The following is a 24964-nucleotide window of genomic DNA, read 5'->3' as shown; positions in this document are numbered from 1 at the left end:
TAGATGGATTAATAGAACAAGACCCACACACAGCTAGAAGCCCAATATTTTTTCAGAGGTAGATGCAGAAAAAAATATATTCAGTTTGCAACCTGATGGAGGTCAGTATAGATGGACTAATACAACAAGTGCCACACACAGCTAGAAGCCCAATATTTTTTCAGAGGTAGATGCAGAAAAAAATATATTCAGTTTGCAACCTGATGGAGGTCAGTATAGATGGACTAATACAACAATCCCACACACAGCTAGAAGCCCAAATATTTTTTCAGAGGTACTGTAGATGCAGATAAAAATTATTTTTAATTTGCAACCTGATGGAGGTCAGTATAGATGGACTAATAGAGAAAGTCCGACACACTACTAGAAAGCCAAATATTTTTTCAGAGCTAGATGCAGAAAAAAATTATATTCAGTTTGCAACCTGATGGAGGTCAGTATAGATGGATTAATAGAACAAGACCCACACACAGCTAGAAGCCCAATATTTTTTCAGAGGTAGATGCAGAAAAAAATATATTCAGTTTGCAACCTGATGGAGGTCAGTATAGATGGACTAACAGAGAAAGTCCCACACACTACTAGAAGGCCAAATATTTTTTCAGAGCTAGATGCAGAAAAAAATTATATTCAGTTTGCAACCTGATGGAGGTCTGTATAGATGGATTAATAGAACAAGACCCACACACAGCTAGAAGCCCAATATTTTTTCAGAGGTAGATGCAGAAAAAAATATATTCAGTTTGCAACCTGATGGAGGTCAGTATAGATGGACTAATACAACAAGTCCCACACACAGCTAGAAGCCCAATATTTTTTCAGAGGTAGATGCAGAAAAAAATATATTCAGTTTGCAACCTGATGGAGGTCAGTATAGGTGGACTAATAGAACAAGTCCCACACACTGCTAGAAGGCCAAATATTTTTTCAGAGCTAGATGCAGAAAAAAATTAGATTCAGTTTGCAACCTGATGGAGGTCAGTATAGATGGACTAATAGAATGATGCTATGCCCAAAAGATTTTACTTCACTAGGTGCAGTAAAAAAATTGGTATTCTATACACAGGTGGTATATCTTGCAACACAGATAGGCTACTCCACTGACTAACACAGTCTGCAATAGGCCAAAAAGGATTAGCTTTGCTAGATTCAGCCAAATGCTGTGAAAAAAACTTGCACAGCACTGGCACAGACCTGCCTGGCAAAAACTGATAGGAACTGATGTAACCTAGTCCTGAAAAGGACTCCAATTACAATTAGTCTTTACTCCCACAACCTATCTATTTAAGAGCACAGATCTGACTGATAAAAGTCGTAGGAAATGCTGTAACCTAGTCCTTAAAAGGACTGCAATCACAACTATTCCCTACTCCCAAGCTATCTGTATATTTGTGCGAAAATTGGCTTGAAATTAACAAGGTATAGCGCACACAGCAACAGCGGTGCCGTCTAACACGCAGCTGCAGCAGTGAGAAAATGGTGGCGACGGGGAAAATGGCTTGGTCTTATAGGGCAAGGACATGTGACATACACTGCCAATGACACATGCCCTTGCTTGTGTGAAAAAAAGCACTTCGCTCCGTGTGTGCGCTGCTGATAGGCTGACAGATTGCACCTCCCCACTGTAAATGCGGGAAAGAGAAAAAAAAATGGAGATCTTCATTGTTCCTGCAGAGATCCATCCCCTGCCCCTCCCCCCACCCCGCTGTACACTCAAACTGCGTATTAACATTAATTTTCATCATTACTGAGAAAAAATCCAGTTATGATTTTGGTGCACGAACAGTTATCGAACATAACCTCGAACAGCCGAATTTTTCTCAAATTGTTCGTGTTCGCCGAACGGCTCGAACACCGCCCAAAACAGCTCGAATATGAGATTGGCGAACAGTTCGAGTAGAACAACGCTCATCTCTATTAGACACCATTCACAGTCACCTGACATTCCTGAGGCCCCTCGCCAGGATGAGGTACAGCACTGCAGATAGGGTAAGCGAAGTAGGAGTAGTGCCGGCCTATGCTGCAGTCCATCGGCTCCAAGGTCAAAGTATAAATGGCTGATATATGACCCGGGATTCGACGCCGCCAACAGATAATGGTGTAAGATGTGTCCTTTGAACCCAGCTATGACTTTTCCTGGGTCTTTGTGCACCCCTCAGAGGTGGCCTTGGACCCCTTCTTTTGGGTCTCTCAGAAATTTTACGGTAGGCTCCCTTAAATTTTCAGGGAGATCTCCATGGCCAAGTATCTTTCCATCAGGCTTACTAGGTCAACTTCGTTCTGGGAATCTCCTTGGAAAACGCAGATTTGCATGGATTTCCATAGTGAATGGATAAATCACTCCACTACCACTCTTTTTACCATCTGTGCTGGAGAGCAGTTCTTGGGCTGCAGACATTTTGCACCAGGTGTAACAGGTCGAGCATCTTGAAACGGGGAGGTTTGTCCCTTTGATAGTGCCAGAGGTGCACCCATTGTGCTCAGACTGCCAGGGTGACATCCAAACGTGCCATAATCTCCACCTCCAGCTCCTTGGCTCCCTGCAGGGCAAGGTTTTAGCATGTTTTCTGAGGTTTCCCTGTAGGATATGGAGCTAGGACCACTGCCCATTGCTCTGGAGGCAGTTTCTCTCTGTCTGCCAACCTCTCAAATACAGTTAGGAAAGCCTCAATGTCATCCTCCAAAGTCATCTTCTCTAAGAACTCCCGTACTGTTCATCTCACCTGGATACCGTCACTTTGGCTGGCAGTTGAGGCCATCTCCCTGGCCCAGACAGTTTCTGCCAGGAGAGAAATCTGCTGCTGCTGCTTTTGTAGCTTCTGCTTCAACGCCTGCTGCCGTTGAAACTATTGCTGCTGCTGAAACTTATGCTGCTGTTGAACCTGCTGTATTAGGAGTTTGTTAGACTCTGCTGCTGGACTAATTACTTAACAAGCTCTTACATGCTTTCAGACTGTGTTCGCAATGCTTTAGCAGTTTTCATCCAGGAAATTAAATTGCATTTCAGTGCAATCATCTGTGCTTGCCAGTAAAGGCCTTAAAGATAATAGAATAATGACATTAGCACACTTCCTCACCTGCCCTTAACCTTGTTGAGAACTTATAGGTCTTTGTTAAACTATAGATTTAAGGATAAGGAAAAGAGTATACCCGAACAGTGTCTGGGAGGTTGTGGTTGGTGCTGCCCAAAAATTTGATTGTCAACAAATTAAGAAACTGACAACTCATAGATGGAAGGCTTATGACTAGTGTTGAGCGATACCTTCCGATATCGGGAAATATCGGATCGGATTGGATCGGACTGATACCGAAAAAGTATCGGATATCGCCGATTCCGATACCGGAAACCAATGCAAGTCAATGGGACAGAAATATCGGAATGAAAATAAACCCTTTCTTTCCTTGTAGGTTAATTCTACATGAAGGAAAACAACTAAGAATAATGTAGAATGTATTGGGGGAGGTGGGGGAGACAATAAAGGCATAGAGGTTTAGCCCAATCAAATGGAATAGCAGGAATTAATATTTTTTTTAAGACGTTCTGAGTTACGGAAATATTGACTATGTTAAGTATTTTTATATTTTGTCAGATATTTATGTTTCACTACTTCCATGCTCTTCACCTTCTTTTTTACTTCTCCCACACTTTCTCCTTCATCATCCTCAGCATCAGCATCTTTTTCATCCACTTCTTCTTCATCTTCTTCTTCTTCTTCACCTTCTTCGTATTATTCTTTTTTTTTACATTCTTCATATTCTACTTCTTCATCTTCTTCATCTTCTTCTTCTTCATCATATTCTTATTTGTGGCAGGCATTCCTGTAGTTGTTATCTCTAAAAGGTTGGACATTACACCTTTCGTTCTGCCCGTCACAAAAGATTTACAACAGGATTTGTCCGCGTTCAGTTTGGCCTGCAGCAGCAGGTCTTTTCCAGGGGCACCACGAGGAGGAACGGACTCACCCCCATACACTGCTTAGTCATCTTCTGCTTATAATTTAGATATTATCTTTTGCTCTGATTTTTTAATCTTATGCTTAATGTTTTTCCGCTTTTTGTTCTGCAGCTTCTTGTATTTCTGCTTCTTGGTTTTCTGTCTCTTGTTCTTCTGCATCTTGGTGCTTGTCTTCTCTTCTTTGTCCTCTTGGTCAACTTCTTCAGGGTCATCTTCTTGGTCTTCTTCGGGGTGGTCTTCAGGGTCGTCGTCTTCGGGGGTCCTTGTCTTCGGGGTCCTCGTCTTCTTCGGGTTGGTCTTCTGGGTCCTCGTCTTCGGGGTCCTCGTCTTCTTCGGGGTGGTCTTCATGGTCCTCGTCTTCTTCAGGGTGGTCTTCAGGGTCCTCGTCTTCTTCGGGGTGGTCTTCAGGGTCCTCGTCTTCAGGGTCGTCGTCTTCGGGGTCCTCGTCTTCTTAGGGTTGGTCTTCAGGGTCCTCGTCTTCAGGGTCCTCGTCAGGGAGATCTAGAGTGATTACCAAGAACCATTTCAAAAAGCTTGAACTTGAAAATGTAGCAGAAGGTACAAGAAAGCTGAGGAACTACCGAGGACCAGCTGACGGTACTGGAACCCGGATGGGTAGCAGAAGGTACAAGAGCCAATGGAACTGCCGAAGACCAGCTGACGGTACTGGAACTCGGTTACTAAGCAGGAGGTACCTGTGCCAGAAAGCACTACCAAGGACCAGCAGACGCTGGTGGAACTTGGATACCGAGAAGGAGGCACCTAATCCAAAGGCACTGCCGAGAACCAGCTGACAGTACTGGAACCCGGATGGGTAGCAGAAGGTACCCATGTAAAAAAAAGTTCAAGGCCGCGAGCCGGCCGCAGTTACCAAAACCCACAGTCCTACAGGGGGTGCTTGTCCTATTGGCACTATGGAACCAGCCTTCATTGCCAGATCCCGCAGCCCACATAGGAGTCACCTAAACTGCAGGCACCATAGAGTCGGCTAACCCGACCGCAACACGACAGGACAACGCATTGGAGGCAAAGTGACGTTGACACTACCCGGAAACAGCTGGCGTGCTGGAACCAGGCTGGGCAGGAGGGAGTACCCGTGCCAAAGTCACTGCCGAGAACCAGCTGACGGTACTGGAACCCGGATGGGTAGTAGAAGGTACAAGAGCAAATGGAACTACCGAGGACCAGCTGACGGTACTGGAACCCGGATGGGTAGCAGAAGGTACAAGAGCCAATGGAACTGCCGAACACCAGCTGACGGTACTGGAACTCGGTTACTAAGCAGGAGGTACCTGTGCCAGAAAGCACTACCAAGGACCAGCAGACGTTGGTGGAACTTGGATACCGAGAAGGAGGCACCTAATCCAAAGGCACTGCCGAGAACCAGCTGACGGTACTGGAACCCGGATGGGTAGTAGAAGGTACAAGAGCAAATGGAACTGCCGAGAACCAGCTGGCGGTGCTGGAACCCAGGGTAAATACTAAAAACGGAGGAGCCAGAGGTGTAATTGGAGCAAGTTTTAAATCCGTAGTACAGTGGATGTGGACAAAGCAGGAGAATTTGCCGGACACACAGCTGGGGATCAGCTGACGTTACTGAACCCCAATAACACTGGAGCAAGCGTTGACTGTGCAGACGGCACTTCTGAGCAGCAACTAGCAGTATTGGAGCCCAGGGTAAATACCAAAAACGGAGGAGCCAGAGGTGTATTTGGAGGAGGTTTTAAATCCATAGTACAGTGGATGTGGACAAAGCAGGAGAATTTGCCGGACACACAGCTGGGGATCAGCTGACGTTACTGAACCCCAATAACATTGGAGCAAGCGTTGACTGTGCAGACGGCACTTCTGAGCAGCAACTAGCGGTATTGGAGCCCAGGGTAAATACCAAAAACGGAGGAGCCAGAGGTGTATTTGGAGGAGGTTTTAAATCCGTAGTACAGTGGATGTGGACAAAGCAGGAGAATTTGCCGGACACACAGCTGGGGATCAGCTGACGTTACTGAACTCCAATAACACGGCAGCAAGTGTTGACTGTGCAGACGGCACTTCCGAGCGCCAACTGGCGGTGTTGGAGCTCAGGGATAATACTGAAAACAGAGGAGCCAGAGGTGTAATTGGAGAAACTTTCAAATCTGTAGTAGTGAGAATGTGGACAGAGCAGGAGAAATTGCCGTCCGCACAGCAGGGGAACAGCTGACGTTACTGAACCCCAATAACAGGGCAGCAAGTGTTGACTGTGCAGACGGCACTTCCGAGCGCCAACTGGCGGTGTTGGAGCTCAGTGATAATACTGAAAACAGAGGAGCCAGAGGTGTAATTGGAGAAACTTTCAAATCTGTAGTAGTGAGAATGTGGACAGAGCAGGAGAAATTGCCGTCCGCACAGCAGGGGAACAGCTGACGTTACTGAACCCCAATAACACGGCAGCAAGTGTTGACTGTGCAGACGGCCCTTCCGAGCGCCAACAGGCGGTGTTGGAGCTCAGGGATAATACTGAAAACAGAGGAGCCAGAGGTGTAATTGGAGAAACTTTCAAATCTGTAGTAGTGAGAATGTGGACAGAGCAGGAGAAATTGCCGTCCGCACAGCAGGGGAACAGCTGACGTTACTGAACCCCAATAACACGGCAGCAAGTGTTGACTGTGCAGACGGCACTTCCGAGCGCCAACTGGCGGTGTTGGAGCTCAGGGATAATACTGAAAACAGAGGAGCCAGAGGTGTAATTGGAGAAACTTTCAAATCTGTAGTAGTGAGAATGTGGACAGAGCAGGAGAAATTGCCGTCCGCACAGCAGGGGAACAGCTGACGTTACTGAACCCTAATAACACGGCAGCAAGTGTTGACTGTGCAGACGGCACTTCCGAGCGCCAACTGGCGGTGTTGGAGCTCAGGGATAATGCTGAAAACAGAGGAGCCAGAGGTGTAATTGGAGAAACTTTCAAATCTGTAGTAGTGAGAATGTGGACAGAGCAGGAGAAATTGCCGTCCGCACAGCAGGGGAACAGCTGACGTTACTGAACCCCAATAACACGGCAGCAAGTGTTGACTGTGCAGACGGCACTTCCGAGCGCCAACTGGCGGTGTTGGAGCTCAGGGATTACAGTTCAGGTGGTAGAAACATGAACAGAACAGGAGACCTGGATACTGTTGCCAACCAATTATTTATTCTGGAAGAGGACTGGCAAATTCATGAGAGATCCAGGCCTTGTTCATTTTGAGAAAAGTAAGCCGGTCAACGTTATCGGAGGATAGTCGCATGCGACGGTCTGTTAGTACACCACCTGCGGCACTAAAGACACGTTCCGATAATACACTAGCAGCAGGGCAAGCTAGCACCTCCAATGCATACTGACTAAGCTCTGGCCATGTATCCAGCTTACAGACCCAAAACTTGAAGGGAGAAGAGCCGTCTGGGAGTACACTAAGAGGGCAAGACATGTAGTCTGTCACCATCTGACGGAAACGTTGCCTCCTGCTGACTGGAGCCGTCTGTGATGGTGTAGACATTTGTGGCGGCGGGGACACAAAACTTTGCCACATTTCGGCCATACTGGTCTTGCCTTGTGCTGAGGCGCTGCTTCTGCTCTCTCTTTGTGCAGAGCTTCCTCCACTGCCTCGACGCACTGAGCTGCTTTGTAAAGCACTAGCAGCACTGCTCTCGGTTGGAATGGAGAACATGATGGAATACACCAGTGCATCTTGGTACTCCCGCATTTTACGCTTCCGGTTCAACGGTGTTATGAGGCTTTGCAAGTTGTCCCGGTAGTGAGGATCTAGGAGGTTGGACACCCAATAATCAGCCGTGTTGAGAATGTGGGCGATGCGGCGGTCGTTTCTCAGGCACTGCAGCATGAAATCAACCATGTGCTGCAGACTTCCAACTAGCCAAGAAACACTGTCCCCTGCTTGAGGCGTGATCTCTGCCTGCTCTGCATCACCCCACCCTCGCTCTAGATACTGACTACTAGAGCATTGTGTACCTCCCTCCTCTGGACAGATGTCTTCCTCATCCATTGACTCCTCCTCATCCTCCTCACAAAGTGTCCCCTGCCTAGGCCTTTGTGAGGAACCACATTGCGCAGACTGTAGAGAAGCAGATGGCATTTGTGACTCCTCATCCTCCACCTCTTCCAAAACCTCGTCCCTTAGTGCTTGCAGTGATTTTTCAAGCAGGCAGATAAGGGGGATAGTCATGCTGACTAATGCATCATCTGCACTCGCCATCCGCGTGGAATAATCGAAGGCACGCAAAACGTGGCAAATGTCCTTCATAGAGGCCCACTCAGTGGTGGTGAAGTGTGAACGGCGCGCACTGCGACTTGTTTGCGCCTGCTGCAGCTGGTACTCCATTACTGCTGCCTGCTTCTCACACAACCTCTCCAACATATGTAACGTTGAATTCCACCTGGTCGGTAGGTCACATATGATGCGATGTTCCGGAAGATGTAATCGGCGCTGCAGAGCTGCAATGCGTGATCTTGCATTTCTGGAACGCCGCAAGTGAGCGCACTCTATGCGGACCTTGTAAAGCAGTGCATCAAGATCCGGATAGTCCCTCAAAAAACTCTGCACGACCAAGTTGAGCACATGTGCCAGACATGGGATGTGAGTGAGGTTGCCTAGGCCCAGAGCTGCCACCAGATTTCGGCCATTGTCACACACTACCATGCCTGGCTGGAGATTCGCTGGCACAAACCACACATCGCTCTGCTGCTTGATGGCATTCCAGAGCTCCTGCGCTGTGTGGCTTTGATTCCCCAAAGAAATTAATTTTAATACGGCCTGTTGACGTTTGGCCACGGCTGTGCTCATATCGGTCATCATAACAGGTAACCGTTCACGGGTCGATGTGGAGGTAGACCGTGACGGCTCCTGCAGCGCTGATTCAGAGGAACTGGAGTATGAGGAGGAGTCAATGTGTACAGACTGGATTCCTGCAATCCTTGGAGTTGGCAGAATAGGTACAGCGCCACTCTCAAGATTTGTACCCGGCTCCACAACATTTACCCAATGGGCAGTGAGGGAAAGGTATCGTCCCTGTCCATGCTTACTGGTCCACGCATCGGTGGTCAGGTGGACCTTGCTACTGACGGCGTTTTGTAGCGCATGTTTAATTTTTCCCTCCACATGATGTTGCAGGGCAGGGACGGCTTGCCTGCTGAAATAAAAGCGGCTGGGCACGTTGTATTGTGGGACTGCCAATGCCATAAAGTTACGGAATGTGTCAGTCTCCACCAGCCTGAATGATAGCATTTCAAGGGCCAGTAGTTTAGCAATGCCAGCATTCAGAGCCTGTGCTCGGGGGTGGTTTGCCGAGTATGGGCGCCTTTTCTCCCATGCCTGTGCTAACGATGGCTGTAGACTGGCCTGGGAGTGTGAGGATGACTGGGAAAGTGGTGCTGTGGGTGGAATTACACTGTGTCTCTGTACAACAGTGCCAGAGATTCTTCCATGGCGATCCTGTGAGGAAGCCGAATTAGCTGTGTGTGAGCTGGAGGAAGAGGCTACAACACGAGCTGAAGAGGTGGTAGGTGGCGCTGTAGGTTGGCCTAGGTCTTCAGTGTGTTTTTGTAACTCCACCACGTGCTTGGTCCGCACATGTTTCCACATATTTGTGGTATTGAGGTTGCTGACACTTTTCCCTCTTTTCACCTTCTGATTACACAGCTTGCATTTGACAAAGCAAATGTCATCTGCAACTGTGTCAAAAAAGGACCAGGCACAGCAAGTCTTGGGAGCTCCCGCTTTGGATTTTGGAAGAGCCATGCTCCTAATGGGTGCCGAAGTGGAGGCTACAGGCAACCAAGTCTGCCCCCTCCCTCTCCCTCCTTTTTGGGCCGTTCGGGGAATCTCTTCCTCAGAGCTGCTCCCACCACCTTCCTGTCCCTCACGCCATGATGGGTCAAGGACCTCATCATCTACACCACCCTCTTCAAACAACTGCTTCTCCTGGGTAGTCTCGACAGCACAGTGCGCACCAGAAAGTGGCACCTGAGTCTCATCATCAGATGCGTACTGAGGTGTGCTGCTGACCATAGGCACTGGCCCATCCGCCTCTTCAGATTCAGAGAGACAAAACGGTTGCGCATCACTGCATACTACCTCTTCTTCAAATTCTCGAATTCTGCTTGGCTGGCCCCCTCTTTCCAAGCCAAGAGATTCAGAGAACAGAAGTAGAGATGGCTCCTGTCCAGGGCTCTCTGACTGCCTGGGCAATTTGGCAGGTGGTGAAGAGACAGATGGGTGCTCTTCAGTGCTCAGGACCTGAGAGGATCTGGAACTAATTGAAGTCGATGCGTTAGCTGCCATCCATCCGACAACGGCTTCAATTTGGTCCTCGCGCAGCAGTGGGGTACGGCTAGCTCCTACAAAGCTGCGCATAAAGGACTGTTCCCTGGTAAAACTGGGGGATGCTGAGTCACTGGTGCCCGCAGCAGGCACAGAATCCCCACGTCCTCTCCCTGCAGGCAAAGAATCCTCACGTCCTCTCCCTGCAGAAACTCCACGCCCACGCCCACGCCCACGACCACATGCCTTACTCCCCGCCTTCTTCATCTTGGTAGACTGATAAAGATAGGCAGAAAAGTACTAAGGGCTTAGTGTGCTTATTCCTGAACAGCTGCTAACAGGTATAAGAAACACTAATTTTATAAAGTGTGGACTAGACTTTAATATGAGCTAATGTGGCCTACACAACTGTAAAGTGGAGTGTTTGGTGAACTTTATTTAGGTTTTTTTTGTCACAAAAAGACACTGGATGTGCCTAAAGATGTAATAACGATAGTATCACAAACTTTTTGTAGCTATTACAATGTAGGAAGGTAACCTACAATGCAATAGATGAGGCTGCAAAAAATAGGCTAATACTAATCTGGCTGGGGCTGCAGGGCCCAATGCTGCAGAAAGGCTCCTCTATCTACTCCTATATAGTGTGTTTGGAACCAATTTAGCTGAATACGGATGGAACCACCACACTAATAGGAGATATCAGGAAAAATTATGAATTGGCAATAAAGGACAATGTATGAGGCAGTGACACACACTGAGCGCACTACAACCAGACGGGGTTGAAGCACACACTACAGGGTGAGCTGCACTCACACACCAGACCTTGCAGACAGCGGTGAACAGTACAGATGCAGAGCACTGTGCACTAGCGCTGCAAGACCAAAAAAATTTCTCTATCTACTCCTATATAGTGTGTTTGGAACCAATTTAGCTGAATACGGATGGAACCACCACACTAATAGGAGATATCAGGAAAAATTATGAATTGGCAATAAAGGACAATGTATGAGGCAGTGACACACACTGAGTGCACTACAACCAGACGGGGTTGAAGCACACACTACAGGGTGAGCTGCACTCACACACCAGACCTTGCAGACAGCGGTGAACAGTACAGAGGCAGAGCACTGTGCACTAGCGCTGCAAGACCAAAAAAATTTCTCTATCTACTCCTATATAGTGTGTTTGGAACCAATTTAGCTGAATACGGATGGAACCACCACACTAATAGGAGATATCAGGAAAAATTATGAATTGGCAATAAAGGACAATGTATGAGGCAGTGACACACACTGAGTGCACTACAATCAGACGGGGTTGAAGCACACACTACAGGGTGAGCTGCACTCACACACCAGACCTTGCAGACAGCGGTGAACAGTACAGATGCAGAGCACTGTGCACTAGCGCTGCAAGACCAAAAAAATTTCTCTATCTACTCCTATATAGTGTTTTTGGAACCAATTTAGCTGAATACGGATGGAACCACCACACTAATAGGAGATATCAGGAAAAATTATGAATTGGCAATAAAGGACAATGTATGAGGCAGTGACACACACTGAGTGCACTACAACCAGACGGGATTGAAGCACACACTACAGGGTGAGCTGCACTCACACACCAGACCTTGCAGACAGCGGTGAACAGAACAGATGCAGAGCACTGTGCACTAGCGCTGCAAGACCAAAAAAATTTCTCTATCTACTCCTATATAGTGTGTTTGGAACCAATTTAGCTGAATACGGATGGAACCACCACACTAATAGGAGATATCAGGAAAAATTATGAATTGGCAAAAAAGGACAATGTATGAGGCAGTGACACACACTGAGTGCACTACAACCAGACGTGGTTGAAGCACACACTACAGGGTGAGCTGCACTCACACACAGAGACCTTGCAGAAAGCGGTGAACAGCACAGAGAACTGTGCACTAGCACTGCAAGGCACAGCGATTTATAAAGTAGCTTAGGTAAAGCAGAATAGACCAAATAGGTAGCTAAAACTGTCCCTCAGAACAACAGCGTCCTATCCCTAACTGAATTCACAGCAGAGTGAGCTCAAAATGGCGGCGGCGGCTTTTATAGTGCATCATGACATCATTTCAGCAGCCAATCACAGCCATGCCATTAGTTAAGATGCCTACATGCCTAACAGGATGTGCCCACACTTCTTAGGATCCTCATTGGCTGAATAAAATGAAAATGGCTCATTGCATTATGGGAACTTCCGATTCCGGTATACGATATTGCAAAAGTTTCGGAATTAAGTATCGGAATTCCGATACTGCGAATATCGGCCGATACCCGATATTTCAGTATCGGAATGCTCAACACTACTTATGACTGTTATTGAAAAGAATCGTGGCTATATTGGTCTCTGATATATTTTTTTGAAATGTCAAAAATGTATTATTGCACAATTTGAGTTTGGTTATTATTCTCACTTTAATATATTAAAATTAACAATTGAGATGGGAAAATGAATGTTTTTCATTTAGTTCCATAATAATTCTGCAAATTAATAGTTGCCCAATAACTGTGCAGACATAGATAATCTAGTAAGAAAAACAAAACCTTACTTTTAAAATATTTAGGTTTCAGGTTTGTTAACCTCTTGGACTGACCGACAGCACTGTAGTTGTTTAATAATAAAATTAATCATCAAAAATACAAATTGCCTAATAATTACACACACAGTGTAACTACACTGTGTGCAGAATTATTAGGCAAATGATTATTTTGATCACATGATACTTTTTATACATGTTGTCCTACTCCAAGCTGCATAGGCTTGAGAGCCAACTACTAATTAAGTAAATCTGGTGATGTGCATCTCTGTAATGAGGAGGGGTGTTGACTAATGACATCAACACCCTATACTGTATAAGGTGTGCTTAATTATTAGGCAACTTCCATTCCTTTGGCAAAATGGGTCAGAAGAGAGATTTGACGGGCTCTGAAAAGTCCAAAATTGTGAGATGTCTTGCAGAGGGATGCAGCAGTCTTGAAATTTCCAAACTTTTGAAGCTTGATCACCGAACAATCAAGCGTTTCATGGCAAATAGCCAACAGGGTCACAAGACGCGTGTTGGTCAAAAAAGGCGCAAAATAACTGCCCATGAATTGAGGAAAATCAAGCGTGAAGCTGCCAAGATGGCATTCGCCACCAGTTTTGCTATATTTCAGAGCTGCAACGTTACTGGAGTATCAAAAAGCACAAGGTGTGCGATACTCAGGGACATGGCCAAGGTAAGGAAGGCTGAAAAACAACTACATTTGAAAAAGAAACATAAGATAAAATGTCAAGAATGGGCCAAGAAATATCTTAAGACTGATTTTTCAAATGTTTTATGGACTGATGAAATGAGAGTGACTCTTGGTGGGCCAGATGGAATGGCCAGAGGCTGGATCAGTAAAGGGCAGAGAGCTCGACTCCGACTCAGACTCCAGCAAGGTGGAGGTGGGGTACTGATATGGGCTGGTATCATCAAAGATGAACTTGTGGGACCTTTTCGAGTTGAGGATGGAGTGAAGCTCAACTCCCAGACCTACTGCCAGTTTCTGGAAGACAACTTCTTCAAGCAGTGGTAAAGGAAAAAGACGGTATCGTTCAAGGAAAATATGATTTTCATGCAGGACAATGCTCTATCACATGCATCGAACTACTCCACAGCGTGGCTGGTTAGTAAAGGTCTAAAAGAAGAAAAAATAATGACATGGCACCCTTGTTCACCTGATCTGATCCCCAGGTGATCAATATAGCCACCTTTCTTTATGATGACACTCAACAGCCTTCCATCCATAGATTCGGTCAGTTGCTTGATCTGTTTTCGATCAACATTGCGTGCAGCAGCCACCACAGCCTCCCAGACACTGTTCCAAGAGGTGTACTGTTTTCCCTCCCTGTAGATCTCACATTTTATGATGGACCACAGGTTCTCTATGGGGTTTAGATCAGGTGAACAAGGGTGCCATGTCATTATTTTTTCTTCTTTTAGACCTTTACTGACCAGCCACGCTGTGGAGTAGTTGGATGCATGTGATGGAGCATTGTCCTGCATGAAAATCATATTTTTCTTGAACGATACCGACTTCTTCCTGTACCACTGCTTGAAGAAGTTGTCTTCCAGAAACTGGTAGTAGGTCTGGGAGTTGAGCTTCACTCCATCCTCAACTCGAAAAGGTCCCACAAGTTCATCTTTGATGATACCAGCCCATATCAGTACCCCACCTCCACCTTGCTGGTGTCTGAGTCGGAGTAGAGCTCTCTGCCCTTTACTGATCCAGCCTCTGGCCATTCCATCTGGCCCATCAAGAGTCACTCTCATTTCATCAGTCCATAAAGCCTTTGAAAAATCAGTCTTAAGATATTTCTTGGCCCAATCTTGACGTTTTATCTTATGTTTCTTGTTCAAAGGTAGTTGTTTTTCAGCCTTCCTTACCTTGGTCATGTCCCTGAGTATCGCACACCTTGTGCTTTTTGATACTCCAGTAATGTTGCAGCTCTGAAATATAGCAAAACTGATGGCGAATGGCATCTTGGCAGCTTCACGCTTGATTTTCCTCAATTCATGGGCAGTTATTTTGCGCCTTTTTTGGCCAACACGCTTCTTGTGACTCTGTTGGCTATTTGCCATGAAACGCTTGATTGTTCGGTGATCAAGCTTCAAAAGTTTGGAAATTTCAAGACTGCTGCATCCCTCTGCAAGACATCTCACAATTTTGGACACCTTATAAAGGGTGTTGATGTCATTAGTCAACACCCCTCCTCATTACAGAGATGCACATCACCAGGTTTACTTAATTGGTAGTTGGCTCTCAAGTCTATGCAGCTTGGAGTAGGACAACATGTATAAAAAGTATCATGTGATCAAAATACTCATTTGCCTAATAATTCGGCACACAGTGTAAATTCAATAAACTATACCCCTGGTGAATATGCTCAGTAGCCTGTAACAAAATGATATCTTCAAAGGAAACTCCCAGCACAAATAATTAATATTCCCAGCCAGAAAAATGAATAATTATAGTTATAGTTAATGTGCATCACCAAATAGATACAAATGGTCACATAAGGAAAAAAATATTGGGGCATAACATTACATGAAAAACCTAGACGTATGTATTAGTCTCAATGCGTTTGACCTAGGTAGGTTCAACAGGAGAACATACTCTATTTTCATCAAGACGTTTTATGTGTGACCCCGCTGATACTTACCTTTTAGAGTTCAGTGTTGTTTACCAGTCAATCAAAAAGATGTCTCAAAGGTCAGGGTGAACAATGTCCATCCTTAACTGTCAGAGTGGATTGATGTCCTGTGCATAGATTGGCCAGTACAACTTTATGTGTTAGTTATATGTGGAGATGGCTACTCTTAGTATGCCCCTGTTCACACCTGTTCTCCTTTTGGAAGTGATGGTCAATCTTTGATATTTGTATACACAGACTCTTTGCCTGAACACTCCACCCATCAGCCTCTGGTGGTTTTAATCACAGCAGGATCCTACCTATCCATATAAATGTAGGCTATCAGCCCAGGAGAGGAATCACATTAGGTTAGGTTCCCAGCAAAGAGGATGACCTTGTCGTGGCTAGTGGGCATTCATGGATTGGCCAATTTATGCATGTTTGGCGCTGTGCAGACAGCGAATTAAAGTGTAATGCCGCAGCTAAGTTGGTTGTGGCATTACAGTGATTGGCTGGCCCCTATATAAGACCCGGGACCCTATGCTCCTCACAGTCTACCGGTCAGAGACACAGAGTAGGGAGAGCAGCAGCTGAGCGCGGGAGAGTATTAGCAGTTATTTCAAACAGAGATTCCACACCACTGTTAGAAATCTACTCTAAGGCCATGGCCCCACTATTAGTATTTGGTCAGTATTCGGTCAGTATTTTTTCTCAGGAGTGGGAGCCAAAACCAGGTGAGGAATAATCAGAGAAAAGGTATAATAGAAACAAGTGCACCAATTCTGCATTTATTACCCACTCCTGAGAAAAAATACTGACCAAATACTGATAGTGGGGCCGTGGTCTAACAGTCCTTCTAATGACTAATTCAGATGCATATCAATTGTGGTGATAGCAGAAGTTAGGCAGGCAGTTTGTGGAGAACTTATATAACAAAATAGGGTCCATTGCACGATCTGCTGCCGTCACTCATATCCATAGCTCTAGATATCAGGACTAATAATCCTTTTGCTTTAAATCCTGATTATAATGGTGAAAAGCAATATAATACAGCATTTTTACTGCTCCATTTGCTTGTTAGCAGCATACAGCCAGATTTCATGATACTAATAGCATTGCTGTATTGTGGAAGCAGAGAAACTTGTCCATCATCAGACGTGATCCTATATTACTGTGGTAATATTCCTGCCCATCCTGACAAATATTCGACTCCATTTCAAGTCTGCCAGTTGTGTGTTTAAACCTAATCACACTTGGTCGCTGTCCAATACCATATCTATAAGGCCATTGCCTAAAACCGTGGTCATCAGACATGATACTATATTATTGCGGTAATAATCCTGACATTGTTTGTAACGTGACAAATTTTCTACCCCATTTAACCTCTTTCTGATGTGGACTGTAACAGTACTCCCCACGTCAGATCTCCCCCTGCCATAGACCGCACCTTTCCGGGCACATGTCAGCTGATCTATACAACTGACATGTGCTTGCAACAGCCGTGGGTAGAATCGCAATCCACTTACGGCTGTTAACCAGTTAAATGCCGCTGTCAATCTCTGGCAGAGGCATTTAACTTGCGCTTCCGGGAGGCACGTCATTGGCCCCACCCATCGGCGACCCCGTCACATGATCACGGGTTAACGATGGGTCGGCATGACAACCCAGGGTCTGCAGGAGACCGCTGTGGTTGTCACTGCCAGATGGCTTTGAGTGCAACCCAGCGGTCGGCACGCATAGCAAGTGAGCAAATCTGCTACACACAGGTGATCTTCTCATCGCCTGTGTGCTGCACAGGAGATCAGACAAGTGCATCTTCAAGTCTCCCATAGAGACTATTGAAGCATGCAAAAAGTGTTAAAAAAAGTTTTTAAAAATATAAAAAAATCTAGAAGTTGAAATCACCCCCCTTTTGCCCCATTGAAAATAAAACAGTAAAAAAAAACACACATACTCATATTTGGTATGGCCGCATTCATAATCGCCCAATTTATCAGTATAAAAAAGTAATTAATCTGATCGGTAAATGGCGTATTGAGAAAAAAATTCTAAACACCAGAATTACGTTTTTTTTGGTCACTGCAACATTGCAATAAAATGCAAGAACGGGCGATCAAAACATCGTATGTACCCCAAAATGGTATCAGTAAAAACATCAGCTCGACGCGCAAAAAATAAGCCCTCATCCGGCCCCAGATTATGAAAAATGGAGACTCTACGAGTTTTGGAAAATGGCGCCATTTATTTTTTTTTAGCAAACTTTGGATTTTTTTCTTCACCACTTAAATAAAAAAGAACCTATACATGTTTGGTATCTACGAACTCGGAATAACCTGCAAAATAAAAATCTCAGGTCAGGTTTTAGCATTCAGTGAACATTGTAAAAAAAATAAACAACTGCGGAATTGCACTTTTTTTGCAATTTCACCGCACTTGTAATTTTTTTACCGTTTTCCAGTACATGATATGGTAAAACCAGTGGTATCGTTCAAAAGAACAACTTGTCCCGCAAAAAATAAGCCCTCACATTGCCATGTTGACCATATAATGAAAAAGTTATGGCTGGGAAGAAGGGGAGCAAAAAACGAAAACGCAAAAACAAAAAATGCTCTGGTCACAAAGGGGTTAAAGTCCGCCAGTTGTGTGTTTAAACCTATTCACACTTGGTCGCTGACCAATAACATATCTATTATGCAACTGCCTAAAACCGTGGTCATCAGACATGATCCTATATTACTGCAGTAATAATCCTGACATTTTTGGGAACGTGACAAATATTTTACTCCATTTAAAGTCTGCCGGTTGTGTATTTAAACCTATTCACATTTCGTCGCTGACCAATACCATATCTATTATGCCACTGCCTAAAACCATGGTCATTAGACGTGATCTTTTATTACTAATAATAATAATTCTGACATTTTTGGGAACGTGACAAATATTTTACTCCATTTAAAATGGGCAAGGCGCGTGGCAAGGGACGGGGAAGTGAATGTGATGGTGATGGTGCACGCAGAGGCCGAGGTCGTGGGCAAGCTGAAATTGTGCCTGCTGAGGGAGCACAACAAGCACCCACATCATGTCGCTCTACCTTCCTATCCCACTTTGTATGGGGCCAAGGAACACCACTCTTGAAGTCAGAGCAGTGTGAAAAGGTTGCTTCTTCCACACGGTCCAGTCTCAGCAACTGTGAGTCTGGACCACATATTCCTCACCCTGATCCTCCTTCCTCCCACCATGCCGAGTGCCCGGAGACAAGTGATCCCACACTTGGACACTCTGAAGAGCTGTTCAATTTTCCATTTATATTCTGGCATCTCACTCGGTCCACTTCAAGAAGTGCAAGAGGAGATCGCATGTACCGATGCCCAAATATTTGAGCAGCCTAAGGGAAAGCACCATTACTGTCGCAAGAGGTGGATCATGATGAATTGCCAGCAAGTTAGGAGGAGGCCCAGGGTGCATACGTGGAAGTCGAAGTGGTGAACGATGAAGTCACTGACACAACCTGACAAGGCGTGTAGTCCTCACTAACGACCTGCTATTTTATTGACATTGACTTGTTTTTAGAACTATTGATATTTAATAAAGTTGATTTTTTACTCACAAATCAGTTTGTTATTGATATGATTTCATTTAGGGTATTATTACTCCATTCTGTTGTAGGCCTTACTTATATTAAGAGTATCCATATGTATTGATCCCTTGAACTATGGTTAATTTTCCCCGCCATATTGTTCGGTTCACATGTTTCTATGCATAGCGAGGGCAGAAGTTCAGAGGGGGAGGGAGGCATAGCACTACAACAGGCAGGAACAAGCAGTGGGGTCACCTCAGAAACAAGGCAGGCAACTGTTCCCCAGAACACCAACATGTGGGAAGTTGCCTGTCCAACTATAAGGTCTCCCGGAGTCTGGCTTTATTAAAGACTGTCCAGTTAACCCCAAAAAGGTCATTTGCAACATCTGCCATGCCAGCATCAGCAGGGGCAGCAAAACTACCAGCATGACCACCATGACCACCATCAGCATGCTCAGGCACATGACAGCAAAGCACCTGACTAGTTGGGTCAAACGCCAGGGTCCAGAAACAGTGTCTGCAGGTGACACCACTGCCTGTTCCACTGTTGTATGTGCACGTCAATCGCCCATCCATGGCGCAGGCAAAGAGTTCTCCCACCCTGCACCTGTCATTGTACACTTCCAACCACCACCATCAGCAACTATGTCCATGTTTTTGTACCAGCACAGTATTAAGTTGTCCCTACCCCAGTACTTTGAACACAAGTGCAAATATGCAGCCACCCACCCACAGTCCACAATACTAAACTGCCACATTTCTCAAATGCTTGTACTGGAAATGATGCCTTTAAGGCTCGTGGAGACAGAAGCTTTCCGCAACCTCATGGCGGCGGCCATCCCCAGCCACCACTATTTTTCCCAATATGCCATCCCTGTCTTATAGAAGCACCTTTCCCAGAACATTAGCCATGCCCTCACCAAAGCAGTTACTGGGAAGGTCCATTTAATCACAGACATGTGGATAAGTGCTTGTTGGCAGGGAAGGTATATCTCACTGATGGCACACTGGTTTAATATTGTGGAAGCCGGGACCCAGTCAGACCCTGGGACGGAAGATGTCCTCCCGATGCTGAGGATTGCGGGCCCTGGGTCAATCAGGGTTGGCCCGCATTCTACAGCTCATGAACCTTTTCCTCCTCTTCATCCTCTTCAGCCTCCATCTCTGAAATGACCACATCAGTCGGAAGCTGGAAGCACTGTAGCACTGCCTTGGCCAAGCGGCAACTGGCTGTGCTGAAGCTACTAAGATTAGGTGACAAAACACACAAGGCTGCAGAGTTGTTGAAAGCTGTAACAGAGCAGGCAGATCTGTGGCTGTCACCGCTGAACCTACAGCCAGGCATGGTCATGTGTGACAATGGCCGGAACCTGTTGGCAGCTCTGAGGCTTGGTAACCTCGCACATGTACCATGCCTGGCCCATATGCTCAACCTAATGGTTCAGCGGTCTCTCAAAACCTACCTGGATCTGCCTGAGTTGCTTTGAAAGTATGCCGTGTGTGTGCCCTTTTCAGAAAGTCAGCTACAGCTTCCACCGCCCTCTCCGTGCTGCAGCATTTCCAGCTTCCAGCTCACCAACTGGTGTGCAATATCACCACACGTTGGAACTCAGCATTGCATATGTTGGGAAGGATTTGTGAGCAGCAGAGGGCAGTTGTTGAGAACTAGCTTCAGCACACCCATTGGTATTCAGGTCAGCCTCCGCACATAAGAGCTGATGAGTGGGTATGGATGTCTGACATCTGTGGCATCCTCCAAAACTTTGAGGACTCGACCAAGATGGTGAGCGGTGATGATGCCATAATTAGCGTCACCATCCCATTTCTCTGTCTAATGAAACGCTCGCTGCTCGCAATTAAAGAGGAGGCATTGCAGGCAGAGCACGATGAGATTGAGCAAGGAAGTATACAGGGTGATGCTACAGAGCCCAGCCTCATCTCATCTCAAAGTGGATTGGGTGATAATAAGGAGGAACAGGAGCTATTTTCCTGCACTACAGATGGTACTACACACAAAAAATTCATACCGTCTCTTCAGCGTGGAGGGCCTGAATAGAGTGAGAATGAGGAGGAAGACCAGTAAAAGGATGAGGAGAAGGAGAGCATGGACAGTCATCCTCTTGGTCAAGACAAGGAAGTCTTGGCTGTTAGCAGTCTGGCACACATGGCTTACTTTATGTTCCACTGCCATTCCCGTGATCCTCTCATTGTATGAAGTTTGGGCAACAGTAATTACTTGTGGGTCACACTTCTAGACTCACACTACAATGAGAACTTTCTATATCTCCTTTCCGTGGTGGAGAGGTCTAATAAAATGTTGCAGTACCAGAAGGCCCTTGTTGAGGAATTATTAAAAAAATTCCCATCTGAAAACACTGGCGGCAAAGGTCACAGTTTGTTGGACAACTATGGAAGGAGACACAAATACGATGCAGCAGAGGCAAGGGAACACTGTCAAAGGTCTGGGACAGTTTTCTCAGACTCTCCTAGCACCCAGGCTATGATGCGTGGGTTACTCTGACAAGGATGGAAAAGTTTTGGAAGATGCTAAAGGAGTAGCTTGCCGACTGTACCAGCATCCTCTGTGCCTTATAACTATTGGGAATCCAAGCTGAATACATGGCATGAACTGGCTCTCTATGCCTTGGAGGTCCTGGCCTGCCCTGCCACTAACATTTTGTCACAGTGGGTTTTTAGTGCCGCTGGGAGTATAATAACTGATACGTACATCCGCCTGTCAATTGAAAATGCTGACAGACTGACTCTTATCAAAGTGAACAAGGACTGGATTGAGCCAGAATTCTCGACACCACCGGATGATAACAGCTGAACATAAAGTCAAATCAGTGTTTTTTTGGGGGGTCTATTCCCATGCACCTCTTCACACCCAGACATGGATATACGCTTCATGATTTTGTCAATTTTACGTCACCCTCCTCCTTCTCCTCATCCTCCACCACCATATCAATAGGGTGACCATCATGCAACACCCACATAATTTTTTTAAGGGTGTTTATGATGCCTGTAGGAAATATTTTGAGAGGCCTACCTCTAACATTCCCTATGTTATACAGTATGTTCATGTATAGCCCCCAAGGGTAAATGTTTTTCAGCCCATGCACTTAATGCATGGGCATTACCAGTATAGGAGACCCACTCCTTTATAATGTGAATGCTTTTTTTTAATGAGGCCCTCCTCTACATTTCTTCAAATGGGTATTGGAGTGCGTCCTAGTTTTTGGCAGCCCTTGCAGTCACTGCATGCACAATAACAGTATACAAGACCCACTCCTTTATAATGGGAATGTTTTTTTGAATGAAGCCCTCCTTTACATCTCTTCAAAGGGGTATTGGAGTGTGTCCTAATTTTTGTCAGCCCTTGCAGTCACTGCATACACAATAACAGTATAGGAAACCCACTCCTTTACAATGGTAACATTTTTTTAATGAGGCCCTCCACTATTTGTCTTCAAAGGGGGAATTGGAGTTTGTCCTAATTTTGAGCAGTTATTGATCTTGCTGCATATGCAATAACAATATAGCAGACCCACTCATATGTTGTATGTTGCAGTACCAGATGGCCCTTGTTGAAGAATTATTTTAAAAAATCCCATCCGACAACACTGGCAGCAGAAGTCACAGTTTCTTGGACAACCAAGGAGTACAGGCGAGGGAGCAGAGGCACGGGAATACTGTCAAAGGTCTGGGACAGTTTTCTCAGACCCTCCCGGTGCCCAGGCCTTTATGCGTGGGTTACTTTAACAAGGAGGGAAAAGTTTTTGAAGATGCTGAAGGATTACCTTGGTGACCGTGCCAGAATCCTCCGTGATTCCTCTGTGGCTTACAACTATTGGGCATCCAAGCTGAACACGTGGCATGAACGGTCTTTCTACTCCTTGGATTTCCTGCCCGCTAGCGCTTTGTCAGAGGTGGTTTTTAGTGCCACCATATTCTCCAATATTACCTCTCTTATCTGAAATGCGTTTACGGATGAGCTATCGCAGTATGGATAGCGTATTGCAGCAATCCAGCCAGGTATTATTGCCTCATACTGCGTACTGCAAAAATAATTCTATTCTATTCCCTGTTGCTGCATTTACAATAGGACAGATGCAAGATATCATCATCTGCAGATGAGTGTTGTTCATTGTCGTCAAATATATCTCTTCAACAGTGCATTACTTGATATTTTCCATGCACTCATTGACGATTCATATTTTTTAACGGTGATCTTTGCTCACAAATTCATGAAAGCAGGCAGGGTTGCTAGCGTTCCCTCACATTTTGGTAGTGCAACGTACCAAAAAAACCTCTTTGGAGCCGGTTAAATTCTATTTTCTATTGTACTAACCTCTCTCATCTGAGATTTGCTTAAGGGTGACCTATATCAGTTGAGATAACATCTTACAGGCATCATGTCAGGGATTATTGTATTATACTCTGTGCTGAAAAAAAAAATCTATTCCCTATTGATAACTCTGGATTGATGATATTATCAGCTGGAAATGCGTGTTCATTCTGGTCGCATATATCCCTACAAGAATCCATAACTTGATAAATTTCTTCCATGCATTCATTGATGAATTCATAATTTTGAATAATGATCTGCAATTAGAAATTGATAAAAGCAGACAGTGTTGCTTGCATTCATTCACAGTTTGGTGGTGCAACGTACCAAATAAACCTCTTCGGAGCTGGTTAAACTGTATTTTTTATTGTACTAGATTATTTCTCTTATCTGAGATTCATATATGGGTGACCTATAGCAATTGGGATGGCGTCTTACAAGCATCAAGTCAGGGATTATTGTATTATACTCCGTGCTGAAAAAAAAATCTAAATAAAAATCTAGTCACCGTTGTTAAAGCTGTTAACTGCTTTTAAAATAGGGACAGATGCTAGATGGCATTATCAGCTGGAAATGAGTGTTCATTCTGGATGTGTCTGATCATGTCTCACACACCACATGTCCAGATAAGGTAGTAAAATGTTAAAATTTTATTTACTGGTGAATGTATTTTTCACCGTTGAAAGAAATACAAAAGTGCAAAAATGTATCAAAAACTCTATGTGTGGACATAGCCTAGGGTGTTGAGGAGTATTTTTGTTTTTGGTTATTTATTTTGCCTTATATATAAGTCATTACCCTGAAAAGAATGTTTCTTAACATTTTTTCCAGTAAAATCCATATTTGCTTCGTTTTTGTATGTTTTATTGTCAGTCCGTAAAAGTGGTGTAATACTCTGACAACATTGTTGACAGCAGTGACCTGGGAGTCAGATATGCACCCAGGGGTCTTCCTATGCTGTTTCCATGTAATTTGAGCACTGTTTCCATGGATTTGACAAATTTTTAGGCCCCCACCAGACCTGCCGGAAAAATGCTTGAGTTTCCCATTGACTTACATTGGGCTCGTTACTCGGGTCAAGCACCCGAGTATTATGATTTTCTCGACTCGAGCAATGAGCACCCGAGTATTTTAGTGCTCACTAATCACTAGTTAAGTATCTTATTTTTTTTTCTATTTTCTAGAGCAGTAAAGCAATTCCAATTACTTTTATCCTTTTCTGGGGCTAGGCTCTTCCTTGTTCTGCTGATCATGTGTTGATTGTTAATTCTGATGTATGCTCAGTAGGATCTTGTCACTGTGCACTGTTCTTCTCAGTGCACAGTGACAGTGCACTCCTTTGTTGGCTTTGGTGAGAACTGTAGTACAGCACAGGCTATCATAGCTTGTATAAAAGCATAGCTATCATTTTGGTATGAATCTGTTTAGTGAGATGATGTTACAGCTCAGAGTTTAGCACAAGGAACTTGGAGATAAAAAAAAAAATTACTGGACAGATAATATGTGACAAAACAATAGTGAAGAACAGTTACCCTCAGTTTACCCATGGCCATCTATATGGAGGTCATTTGACATAATAAAGGGTTGATTTTCACTGC

This window comes from Phyllobates terribilis, unplaced genomic scaffold (genome assembly GCF_046119375.1).
Source record: "Phyllobates terribilis strain yellow unplaced genomic scaffold, ASM4611937v1 Scaffold_2__4_contigs__length_985480577, whole genome shotgun sequence".
Taxonomy (NCBI): domain Eukaryota; kingdom Metazoa; phylum Chordata; class Amphibia; order Anura; family Dendrobatidae; genus Phyllobates; species Phyllobates terribilis.
The sequence above is the reverse complement of the archived record's forward strand: the minus strand, read 5'-3'. Positions refer to the sequence as shown.